Raw genomic sequence first — 12,410 nt, 5'->3', positions numbered from 1 at the left:
GTCTCAAATTTAGAAAACCAACTTATGCTTGCTTAAGGGTAAAGGTGAGTTGGGGTGCTGCATAAAACCAGAGATTGAAATGAGCACAGATAAAGTTCCTTAAGTCAAATATGGAATAGACAAGAGCTACTCCTTGCTCAACGAAATGGACTCAACACCGCATATTAAACGCCTAAGAATGTACCTGACTAGTAAGTATCTTAAAACCTATGGATTGCTATGTCTCCGAAAGAGAATCAAGCATGTGTACAGGGGCATAAACGCAGCAGTGATAGGATTGGAGAGGTTCGGTGAGCAAATGAAGACCCTTTGAAGTCATATTGCATGGTACCCATTACACGGGTCTCAACTCTCCAGGTTTAAGGTATTCTTCCTTCAGCTAAAACATGCATGTGGAACCCAAGTATGATCAACCATGTGAATGGGAGACGTGTTCAAATATGTCTCAGTTTTCCTCCCCTGGTACTCGGGTGCAACATTCCAGACGCTTTACTAACACTCTCCCCACTTGGAGAGTCAGCGCCTTTAACCTCCTGTTTGGCCCAGTTTGCAATTTCTGCGGAAGATGAACAGGAATAGCGAGAACCAATGAGAGGCTAGCTGGAGGTGTCTGGACGGGCAAATTTAACTCTCATTTCCCACCAGGAAGAGGAATTAACCAAAGGCTCAGCATGTCGGGCCGGAACCAGATTAGGGCCTGAAGCCATCCTGCGGTGTTGCGGCCAGGTCACAAGAAAGCGAGTTGAAGAAAGGAGCTCAGGGGCACTGTAATTCACAAACCTGCAGAGTTATAAATGACAGCTATCGTCCAAAAATAGACTGAAGTAAGGCTGCCAAGAGGACTTGAAAGCGGGGCAGAATTGCAGGAAACCGATTTCAGGAGGTAGACTGGAATTGCATTGAAAGCATAGGAAAAGAGGCAGAACGTCCACAATGATGCACTTGGCCAAAAAGGGCGTATGCGTTTTTTCCTGAATATATTCAGGAAAAAACGCATACGCCCTTTTTGGCCAACCAAGCAAGCTTGCAAAGGAAATCTGCACTACAATGAAGTCTCACTTCCCCCCGGTCAAAAGGGCCATCTGAAAAAAGTGTAAAATCCAGAAAGGCAGGACAGGCCATGGAGAACTGGGAGCCTTGTTATGCTGATGGGCGGGATGTAAATTGCCAACAGACACTCGGGAGAAGTGTATGGTGTTTCCTGAAACATCTAAAAAACAAAGCAACAGAGCCTAGGGCACTGCCACTTATGGTCCTATAGCTTAGGGAAATTAAAATCAAAAAGACACAGCCACCCCAAAGTTTGGGACGCCTCTGTTTACAAGAACCTCGTTTACAGTACAAGTTCAACATCGCAGAAAGTGAAAAATGGATAAAGAAGTTGTGGTATTTACTTACAAAGCAATATCACTCAGCAATGAAATCTGTGTCATCAGGCCCTTAGCAGCACAATGAGTGGATTCAGGTATGATGATTCTAACTGAAGTAAGTCACACAGAAAAAGAAACATCATAAGATATCAGTAATACACGGAATGTAAACTTGGCTACACAGGAACTGAATTACAGAACAGAACAGGGTCTCAAATTTAGAAAACCAACTTATGCTTGCTTAAGGGTAAAGGTGAGTTGGGGTGCTGCATAAAACCAGAGATTGAAATGAGCACAGATAAAGTTCCTTAAGTCAAATATGGAATAGACAAGAGCTACTCCTTGCTCAACGAAATGGACTCAACACCGCATATTAAACGCCTAAGAATGTACCTGACTAGTAAGTATCTTAAAACCTATGGATTGCTATGTCTCCGAAAGAGAATCAAGCATGTGTACAGGGGCATAAACGCAGCAGTGATAGGATTGGAGAGGTTCGGTGAGCAAATGAAGACCCTTTGAAGTCATATTGCATGGTACCCATTACACGGGTCTCAACTCTCCAGGTTTAAGGTATTCTTCCTTCAGCTAAAACATGCATGTGGAACCCAAGTATGATCAACCATGTGAACGGGAGACGTGTTCAAATATGTCTCAGTTTTCCTCCCCTGGTACTCGGGTGCAACATTCCAGACGCTTTACTAACACTCTCCCCACTTGGAGAGTCAGCGCCTTTAACCTCCTGTTTGGCCCAGTTTGCAATTTCTGCGGAAGATGAACAGGAATAGCGAGAACCAATGAGAGGCTAGCTGGAGGTGTCTGGACGGGCAAATTTAACTCTCATTTCCCACCAGGAAGAGGAAATAACCAAAGTCTCAGCGCGCCGTACCGGAACCAGATTAGGGCCTGAAGCCATCCTGCGGTGTTGCGGCCAGGTCACAAGAAAGCGAGTTGAAGAAAGGAGCTCAGGGGCACTGTAATTCACAAACCTGCAGAGTTATAAATGACAGCTATCGTCCAAAAATAGACTGAAGTAAGGCTGCCAAGAGGACTTGAAAGCGGGGCAGAATTGCAGGAAACCGATTTCAGGAGGTAGACTGGAATTGCATTGAAAGCATAGGAAAAGAGGCAGAACGTCCACAATGATGCACTTGGCCAAAAAGGGCGTATGCGTTTTTTCCTGAATATATTCAGGAAAAAACGCATACGCCCTTTTTGGCCAACCAAGCAAGCTTGCAAAGGAAATCTGCACTACAATGAAGTCTCACTTCCCCCCGGTCAAAAGGGCCATCTGAAAAAAGTGTAAAATCCAGAAAGGCAGGACAGGCCATGGAGAACTGGGAGCCTTGTTATGCTGATGGGCGGGATGTAAATTGCCAAGAACCACTTGGGAGAAGTGTATGGTGTTTCCTGAAACATCTAAAAAACAAAGCAACAGAGCCTAGGGCACTGCCACTTATGGTCCTATAGCTTAGGGAAATTAAAATCAAAAAGACACAGCCACCCCAAAGTTTGGGACGCCTCTGTTTACAAGAACCTCGTTTACAGTACAAGTTCAACATCGCAGAAAGTGAAAAATGGATAAAGAAGTTGTGGTATTTACTTACAAAGCAATATCACTCAGCAATGAAATCTGTGTCATCAGGCCCTTAGCAGCACAATGAGTGGATTCAGGTATGATGATTCTAACTGAAGTAAGTCACACAGAAAAAGAAACATCATAAGATATCAGTAATACACGGAATGTAAACTTGGCTACACAGGAACTGAATTACAGAACAGAACAGGGTCTCAAATTTAGAAAACCAACTTATGCTTGCTTAAGGGTAAAGGTGAGTTGGGGTGCTGCATAAAACCAGAGATTGAAATGAGCACAGATAAAGTTCCTTAAGTCAAATATGGAATAGACAAGAGCTACTCCTTGCTCAACGAAATGGACTCAACACCGCATATTAAACGCCTAAGAATGTACCTGACTAGTAAGTATCTTAAAACCTATGGATTGCTATGTCTCCGAAAGAGAATCAAGCATGTGTACAGGGGCATAAACGCAGCAGTGATAGGATTGGAGAGGTTCGGTGAGCAAATGAAGACCCTTTGAAGTCATATTGCATGGTACCCATTACACGGGTCTCAACTCTCCAGGTTTAAGGTATTCTTCCTTCAGCTAAAACATGCATGTGGAACCCAAGTATGATCAACCATGTGAACGGGAGACGTGTTCAAATATGTCTCAGTTTTCCTCCCCTGGTACTCGGGTGCAACATTCCAGACGCTTTACTAACACTCTCCCCACTTGGAGAGTCAGCGCCTTTAACCTCCTGTTTGGCCCAGTTTGCAATTTCTGCGGAAGATGAACAGGAATAGCGAGAACAAATGAGAGACTAGCTGGAGGTGTCTGGACGGGCAAATTTAACTCTCATTTCCCAACAGGAAGAGGAAATAACCAAAGGCTCAGCGTGCCGGGCCAGAACCAGATTAGGGCCTGAAGCCATCCTGCGGTGTTGCGGCCAGGTCACAAGAAAGCGAGTTGAAGAAAGGAGCTCAGGGGCACTGTAATTCACAAACCTGCAGAGTTATAAATGACAGCTATCGTCCAAAAATAGACTGAAGTAAGGCTGCCAAGAGGACTTGAAAGCGGGGCAGAATTGCAGGAAACCGATTTCAGGAGGTAGACTGGAATTGCATTGAAAGCATAGGAAAAGAGGCAGAACGTCCACAATGATGCACTTGGCCAAAAAGGGCCTATGCGTTTTTTCCTGAATATATTCAGGAAAAAACGCATACGCCCTTTTTGGCCAACCAAGCAAGCTTGCAAAGGAAATCTGCACTACAATGAAGTCTCACTTCCCCCCGGTCAAAAGGGCCATCTGAAAAAAGTGTAAAATCCAGAAAGGCAGGACAGGCCATGGAGAACTGGGAGCCTTGTTATGCTGATGGGTGGGATGTAAATTGCCAACAGACACTCGGGAGAAGTGTATGGTGTTTCCTGAAACATCTAAAAAACAAAGCAACAGAGCCTAGGGCACTGCCACTTATGGTCCTATAGCTTAGGGAAATTAAAATCAAAAAGACACAGCCACCCCAAAGTTTGGGACGCCTCTGTTTACAAGAACCTCGTTTACAGTACAAGTTCAACATCGCAGAAAGTGAAAAATGGATAAAGAAGTTGTGGTATTTACTTACAAAGCAATATCACTCAGCAATGAAATCTGTGTCATCAGGCCCTTAGCAGCACAATGAGTGGATTCAGGTATGATGATTCTAACTGAAGTAAGTCACACAGAAAAAGAAACATCGTAAGATATCAGTAATACACGGAATGTAAACTTGGCTACACAGGAACTGAATTACAGAACAGAACAGGGTCTCAAATTTAGAAAACCAACTTATGCTTGCTTAAGGGTAAAGGTGAGTTGGGGTGCTGCATAAAACCAGAGATTGAAATGAGCACAGATAAAGTTCCTTAATTCAAATATGGAATAGACAAGAGCTACTCCTTGCTCAACGAAATGGACTCAACACCGCATATTAAACGCCTAAGAATGTACCTGACTAGTAAGTATCTTAAAACCTATGGATTGCTATGTCTCCGAAAGAGAATCAAGCATGTGTACAGGGGCATAAACGCAGCAGTGATAGGATTGGAGAGGTTCGGTGAGCAAATGAAGACCCTTTGAAGTCATATTGCATGGTACCCATTACACGGGTCTCAACTCTCCAGGTTTAAGGTATTCTTCCTTCAGCTAAAACATGCATGTGGAACCCAAGTATGATCAACCATGTGAACGGGAGACGTGTTCAAATATGTCTCAGTTTTCCTCCCCTGGTACTCGGGTGCAACATTCCAGACGCTTTACTAACACTCTCCCCACTTGGAGAGTCAGCGCCTTTAACCTCCTGTTTGGCCCAGTTTGCAATTTCTGCGGAAGATGAACAGGAATAGCGAGAACCAATGAGAGGCTAGCTGGAGGTGTCTGGACGGGCAAATTTAACTCTCATTTCCCACCAGGAAGAGGAAATAACCAAAGTCTCAGCGCGCCGTACCGGAACCAGATTAGGGCCTGAAGCCATCCTGCGGTGTTGCGGCCAGCTCAAAAGAAAGCGAGTTGAAGAAAGGAGCTCAGGGGCACTGTAATTCACAAACCTGCAGAGTTATAAATGACAGCTATCGTCCAAAAATAGACTGAAGTAAGGCTGCCAAGAGGACTTGAAAGCGGGGCAGAATTGCAGGAAACCGATTTCAGGAGGTAGACTGGAATTGCATTGAAAGCATAGGAAAAGAGGCAGAACGTCCACAATGATGCACTTGGCCAAAAAGGGCGTATGCGTTTTTTCCTGAATATATTCAGGAAAAAACGCATACGCCCTTTTTGGCCAACCAAGCAAGCTTGCAAAGGAAATCTGCACTACAATGAAGTCTCACTTCCCCCCGGTCAAAAGGGCCATCTGAAAAAAGTGTAAAATCCAGAAAGGCAGGACAGGCCATGGAGAACTGGGAGCCTTGTTATGCTGATGGGCGGGATGTAAATTGCCAACAGACACTCGGGAGAAGTGTATGGTGTTTCCTGAAACATCTAAAAAACAAAGCAACAGAGCCTAGGGCACTGCCACTTATGGTCCTATAGCTTAGGGAAATTAAAATCAAAAAGACACAGCCACCCCAAAGTTTGGGACGCCTCTGTTTACAAGAACCTCGTTTACAGTACAAGTTCAACATCGCAGAAAGTGAAAAATGGATAAAGAAGTTGTGGTATTTACTTACAAAGCAATATCACTCAGCAATGAAATCTGTGTCATCAGGCCCTTAGCAGCACAATGAGTGGATTCAGGTATGATGATTCTAACTGAAGTAAGTCACACAGAAAAAGAAACATCATAAGATATCAGTAATACACGGAATGTAAACTTGGCTACACAGGAACTGAATTACAGAACAGAACAGGGTCTCAAATTTAGAAAACCAACTTATGCTTGCTTAAGGGTAAAGGTGAGTTGGGGTGCTGCATAAAACCAGAGATTGAAATGAGCACAGATAAAGTTCCTTAAGTCAAATATGGAATAGACAAGAGCTACTCCTTGTTCAACGAAATGGACTCAACACCGCATATTAAACGCCTAAGAATGTACCTGACTAGTAAGTATCTTAAAACCTATGGATTGCTATGTCTCCGAAAGAGAATCAAGCATGTGTACAGGGGCATAAACGCAGCAGTGATAGGATTGGAGAGGTTCGGTGAGCAAATGAAGACCCTTTGAAGTCATATTGCATGGTACCCATTACACGGGTCTCAACTCTCCAGGTTTAAGGTATTCTTCCTTCAGCTAAAACATGCATGTGGAACCCAAGTATGATCAACCATGTGAATGGGAGACGTGTTCAAATATGTCTCAGTTTTCCTCCCCTGGTACTCGGGTGCAACATTCCAGACGCTTTACTAACACTCTCCCCACTTGGAGAGTCAGCGCCTTTAACCTCCTGTTTGGCCCAGTTTGCAATTTCTGCGGAAGATGAACAGGAATAGCGAGAACCAATGAGAGGCTAGCTGGAGGTGTCTGGACGGGCAAATTTAACTCTCATTTCCCACCAGGAAGAGGAAATAACCAAAGTCTCAGCGCGCCGTACCGGAACCAGATTAGGGTCTGAAGCCATCCTGCGGTGTTGCGGCCAGCTCAAAAGAAAGCGAGTTGAAGAAAGGAGCTCAGGGGCACTGTAATTCACAAACCTGCAGAGTTATAAATGACAGCTATCGTCCAAAAATAGACTGAAGTAAGGCTGCCAAGAGGACTTGAAAGCGGGGCAGAATTGCAGGAAACCGATTTCAGGAGGTAGACTGGAATTGCATTGAAAGCATAGGAAAAGAGGCAGAACGTCCACAATGATGCACTTGGCCAAAAAGGGCGTATGCGTTTTTTCCTGAATATATTCAGGAAAAAACGCATACGCCCTTTTTGGCCAACCAAGCAAGCTTGCAAAGGAAATCTGCACTACAATGAAGTCTCACTTCCCCCCGGTCAAAAGGGCCATCTGAAAAAAGTGTAAAATCCAGAAAGGCAGGACAGGCCATGGAGAACTGGGAGCCTTGTTATGCTGATGGGCGGGATGTAAATTGCCAACAGACACTCGGGAGAAGTGTATGGTGTTTCCTGAAACATCTAAAAAACAAAGCAACAGAGCCTAGGGCACTGCCACTTATGGTCCTATAGCTTAGGGAAATTAAAATCAAAAAGACACAGCCACCCCAAAGTTTGGGACGCCTCTGTTTACAAGAACCTCGTTTACAGTACAAGTTCAACATCGCAGAAAGTGAAAAATGGATAAAGAAGTTGTGGTATTTACTTACAAAGCAATATCACTCAGCAATGAAATCTGTGTCATCAGGCCCTTAGCAGCACAATGAGTGGATTCAGGTATGATGATTCTAACTGAAGTAAGTCACACAGAAAAAGAAACATCATAAGATATCAGTAATACACGGAATGTAAACTTGGCTACACAGGAACTGAATTACAGAACAGAACAGGGTCTCAAATTTAGAAAACCAACTTATGCTTGCTTAAGGGTAAAGGTGAGTTGGGGTGCTGCATAAAACCAGAGATTGAAATGAGCACAGATAAAGTTCCTTAAGTCAAATATGGAATAGACAAGAGCTACTCCTTGTTCAACGAAATGGACTCAACACCGCATATTAAACGCCTAAGAATGTACCTGACTAGTAAGTATCTTAAAACCTATGGATTGCTATGTCTCCGAAAGAGAATCAAGCATGTGTACAGGGGCATAAACGCAGCAGTGATAGGATTGGAGAGGTTCGGTGAGCAAATGAAGACCCTTTGAAGTCATATTGCATGGTACCCATTACACGGGTCTCAACTCTCCAGGTTTAAGGTATTCTTCCTTCAGCTAAAACATGCATGTGGAACCCAAGTATGATCAACCATGTGAATGGGAGACGTGTTCAAATATGTCTCAGTTTTCCTCCCCTGGTACTCGGGTGCAACATTCCAGACGCTTTACTAACACTCTCCCCACTTGGAGAGTCAGCGCCTTTAACCTCCTGTTTGGCCCAGTTTGCAATTTCTGCGGAAGATGAACAGGAATAGCGAGAACCAATGAGAGGCTAGTTGGAGGTGTCTGGACGGGCAAATTTAACTCTCATTTCCCACCAGGAAGAGGAAATAACCAAAGTCTCAGCGTGCCGTACCGGAACCAGATTAGGGCCTGAAGCCATCCTGCGGTGTTGCGGCCAGCTCAAAAGAAAGCGAGTTGAAGAAAGGAGCTCAGGGGCACTGTAATTCACAAACCTGCAGAGTTATAAATGACAGCTATCGTCCAAAAATAGACTGAAGTAAGGCTGCCAAGAGGACTTGAAAGCGGGGCAGAATTGCAGGAAACCGATTTCAGGAGGTAGACTGGAATTGCATTGAAAGCATAGGAAAAGAGGCAGAACGTCCACAATGATGCACTTGGCCAAAAAGGGCGTATGCGTTTTTTCCTGAATATATTCAGGAAAAAACACATACGCCCTTTTTGGCCAACCAAGCAAGCTTGCAAAGGAAATCTGCACTACAATGAAGTCTCACTTCCCCCCGGTCAAAAGGGCCATCTGAAAAAAGTGTAAAATCCAGAAAGGCAGGACAGGCCATGGAGAACTGGGAGCCTTGTTATGCTGATGGGCGGGATGTAAATTGCCAACAGACACTCGGGAGAAGTGTATGGTGTTTCCTGAAACATCTAAAAAACAAAGCAACAGAGCCTAGGGCACTGCCACTTATGGTCCTATAGCTTAGGGAAATTAAAATCAAAAAGACACAGCCACCCCAAAGTTTGGGACGCCTCTGTTTACAAGAACCTCGTTTACAGTACAAGTTCAACATCGCAGAAAGTGAAAAATGGATAAAGAAGTTGTGGTATTTACTTACAAAGCAATATCACTCAGCAATGAAATCTGTGTCATCAGGCCCTTAGCAGCACAATGAGTGGATTCAGGTATGATGATTCTAACTGAAGTAAGTCACACAGAAAAAGAAACATCATAAGATATCAGTAATACACGGAATGTAAACTTGGCTACACAGGAACTCAATTACAGAACAGAACAGGGTCTCAAATTTAGAAAACCAACTTATGCTTGCTTAAGGGTAAAGGTGAGTTGGGGTGTTGCATAAAACCAGAGATTGAAATGAGCACAGATAAAGTTCCTTAAGTCAAATATGGAATAGACAAGAGCTACTCCTTGCTCAACGAAATGGACTCAACACCGCATATTAAACGCCTAAGAATGTACCTGACTAGTAAGTATCTTAAAACCTATGGATTGCTATGTCTCCGAAAGAGAATCAAGCATGTGTACAGGGGCATAAACGCAGCAGTGATAGGATTGGAGAGGTTCGGTGAGCAAATGAAGACCCTTTGAAGTCATATTGCATGGTACCCATTACACGGGTCTCAACTCTCCAGGTTTAAGGTATTCTTCCTTCAGCTAAAACATGCATGTGGAACCCAAGTATGATCAACCATGTGAACGGGAGACGTGTTCAAATATGTCTCAGTTTTCCTCCCCTGGTACTCGGGTGCAACATTCCAGACGCTTTACTAACACTCTCCCCACTTGGAGAGTCAGCGCCTTTAACCTCCTGTTTGGCCCAGTTTGCAATTTCTGCGGAAGATGAACAGGAATAGTGAGAACCAATGAGAGGCTAGCTGGAGGTGTCTGGACGGGCAAATTTAACTCTCATTTCCCACCAGGAAGAGGAAATAACCAAAGTCTCAGCGCGCCGTACCGGAACCAGATTAGGGCCTGAAGCCATCCTGCGGTGTTGCGGCCAGCTCAAAAGAAAGCGAGTTAAAGAAAGGAGCTCAGGGGCACTGTAATTCACAAACCTGCAGAGTTATAAATGACAGCTATCGTCCAAAAATAGACTGAAGTAAGGTTGCCAAGAGGACTTGAAAGCGGGGCAGAATTGCAGGAAACCGATTTCAGGAGGTAGACTGGAATTGCATTGAAAGCATAGGAAAAGAGGCAGAACGTCCACAATGATGCACTTGGCCAAAAAGGGCGTATGCGTTTTTTCCTGAATATATTCAGGAAAAAACGCATACGCCCTTTTTGGCCAACCAAGCAAGCTTGCAAAGGAAATCTGCACTACAATGAAGTCTCACTTCCCCCCGGTCAAAAGGGCCATCTGAAAAAAGTGTAAACTCCAGAAAGGCAGGACAGGCCATGGAGAACTGGGAGCCTTGTTATGCTGATGGGCGGGATGTAAATTGCCAACAGACACTCAGGAGAAGTGTATGGTGTTTCCTGAAACATCTAAAAAACAAAGCAACAGAGCCTAGGGCACTGCCACTTATGGTCCTATAGCTTAGGGAAATTAAAATCAAAAAGACACAGCCACCCCAAAGTTTGGGACGCCTCTGTTTACAAGAACCTCGTTTACAGTACAAGTTCAACATCGCAGAAAGTGAAAAATGGATAAAGAAGTTGTGGTATTTACTTACAAAGCAATATCACTCAGCAATGAAATCTGTGTCATCAGGCCCTTAGCAGCACAATGAGTGGATTCAGGTATGATGATTCTAACTGAAGTAAGTCACACAGAAAAAGAAACATCATAAGATATCAGTAATACACGGAATGTAAACTTGGCTACACAGGAACTGAATTACAGAACAGAACAGGGTCTCAAATTTAGAAAACCAACTTATGCTTGCTTAAGGGTAAAGGTGAGTTGGGGTGCTGCATAAAACCAGAGATTGAAATGAGCACAGATAAAGTTCCTTAAGTCAAATATGGAATAGACAAGAGCTACTCCTTGCTCAACGAAATGGACTCAACACCGCATATTAAACGCCTAAGAATGTACCTGACTAGTAAGTATCTTAAAACCTATGGATTGCTATGTCTCCGAAAGAGAATCAAGCATGTGTACAGGGGCATAAACGCAGCAGTGATAGGATTGGAGAGGTTCGGTGAGCAAATGAAGACCCTTTGAAGTCATATTGCATGGTACCCATTACACGGGTCTCAACTCTCCAGGTTTAAGGTATTCTTCCTTCAGCTAAAACATGCATGTGGAACCCAAGTATGATCAACCATGTGAACGGGAGACGTGTTCAAATATGTCTCAGTTTTCCTCCCCTGGTACTCGGGTGCAACATTCCAGACGCTTTACTAACACTCTCCCCACTTGGAGAGTCAGCGCCTTTAACCTCCTGTTTGGCCCAGTTTGCAATTTCTGCGGAAGATGAACAGGAATAGCGAGAACCAATGAGAGACTAGCTGGAGGTGTCTGGACGGGCAAATTTAACTCTCATTTCCCACCAGGAAGAGGAAATAACCAAAGGCTCAGCGTGCCGGGCCGGAACCAGATTAGGGCCTGAAGCCATCCTGCGGTGTTGCGGCCAGGTCACAAGAAAGCGAGTTGAAGAAAGGAGCTCAGGGGCACTGTAATTCACAAACCTGCAGAGTTATAAATGACAGCTATCGTCCAAAAATAGACTGAAGTAAGGCTGCCAAGAGGACTTGAAAGCGGGGCAGAATTGCAGGAAACCGATTTCAGGAGGTAGACTGGAATTGCATTGAAAGCATAGGAAAAGAGGCAGAACGTCCACAATGATGCACTTGGCCAAAAAGGGCGTATGCGTTTTTTCCTGAATATATTCAGGAAAAAACGCATACGCCCTTTTTGGCCAACCAAGCAAGCTTGCAAAGGAAATCTGCACTACAATGAAGTCTCACTTCCCCCCGGTCAAAAGGGCCATCTGAAAAAAGTGTAAAATCCAGAAAGGCAGGACAGGCCATGGAGAACTGGGAGCCTTGTTATGCTGATGGGCGGGATGTAAATTGCCAACAGACACTCGGGAGAAGTGTATGGTGTTTCCTGAAACATCTAAAAAACAAAGCAACAGAGCCTAGGGCACTGCCACTTATGGTCCTATAGCTTAGGGAAATTAAAATCAAAAAGACACAGCCACCCCAAAGTTTGGGACGCCTCTGTTTACAAGAACCTCGTTTACAGTACAAGTTCAACATCGCA

Source organism: Stenella coeruleoalba (assembly GCF_951394435.1).
Source record: "Stenella coeruleoalba genome assembly, contig: scaffold_61, whole genome shotgun sequence".
Classification (NCBI taxonomy): Eukaryota; Metazoa; Chordata; class Mammalia; order Artiodactyla; family Delphinidae; genus Stenella; species Stenella coeruleoalba.
Note: the sequence above shows the minus strand (reverse complement) of the source record.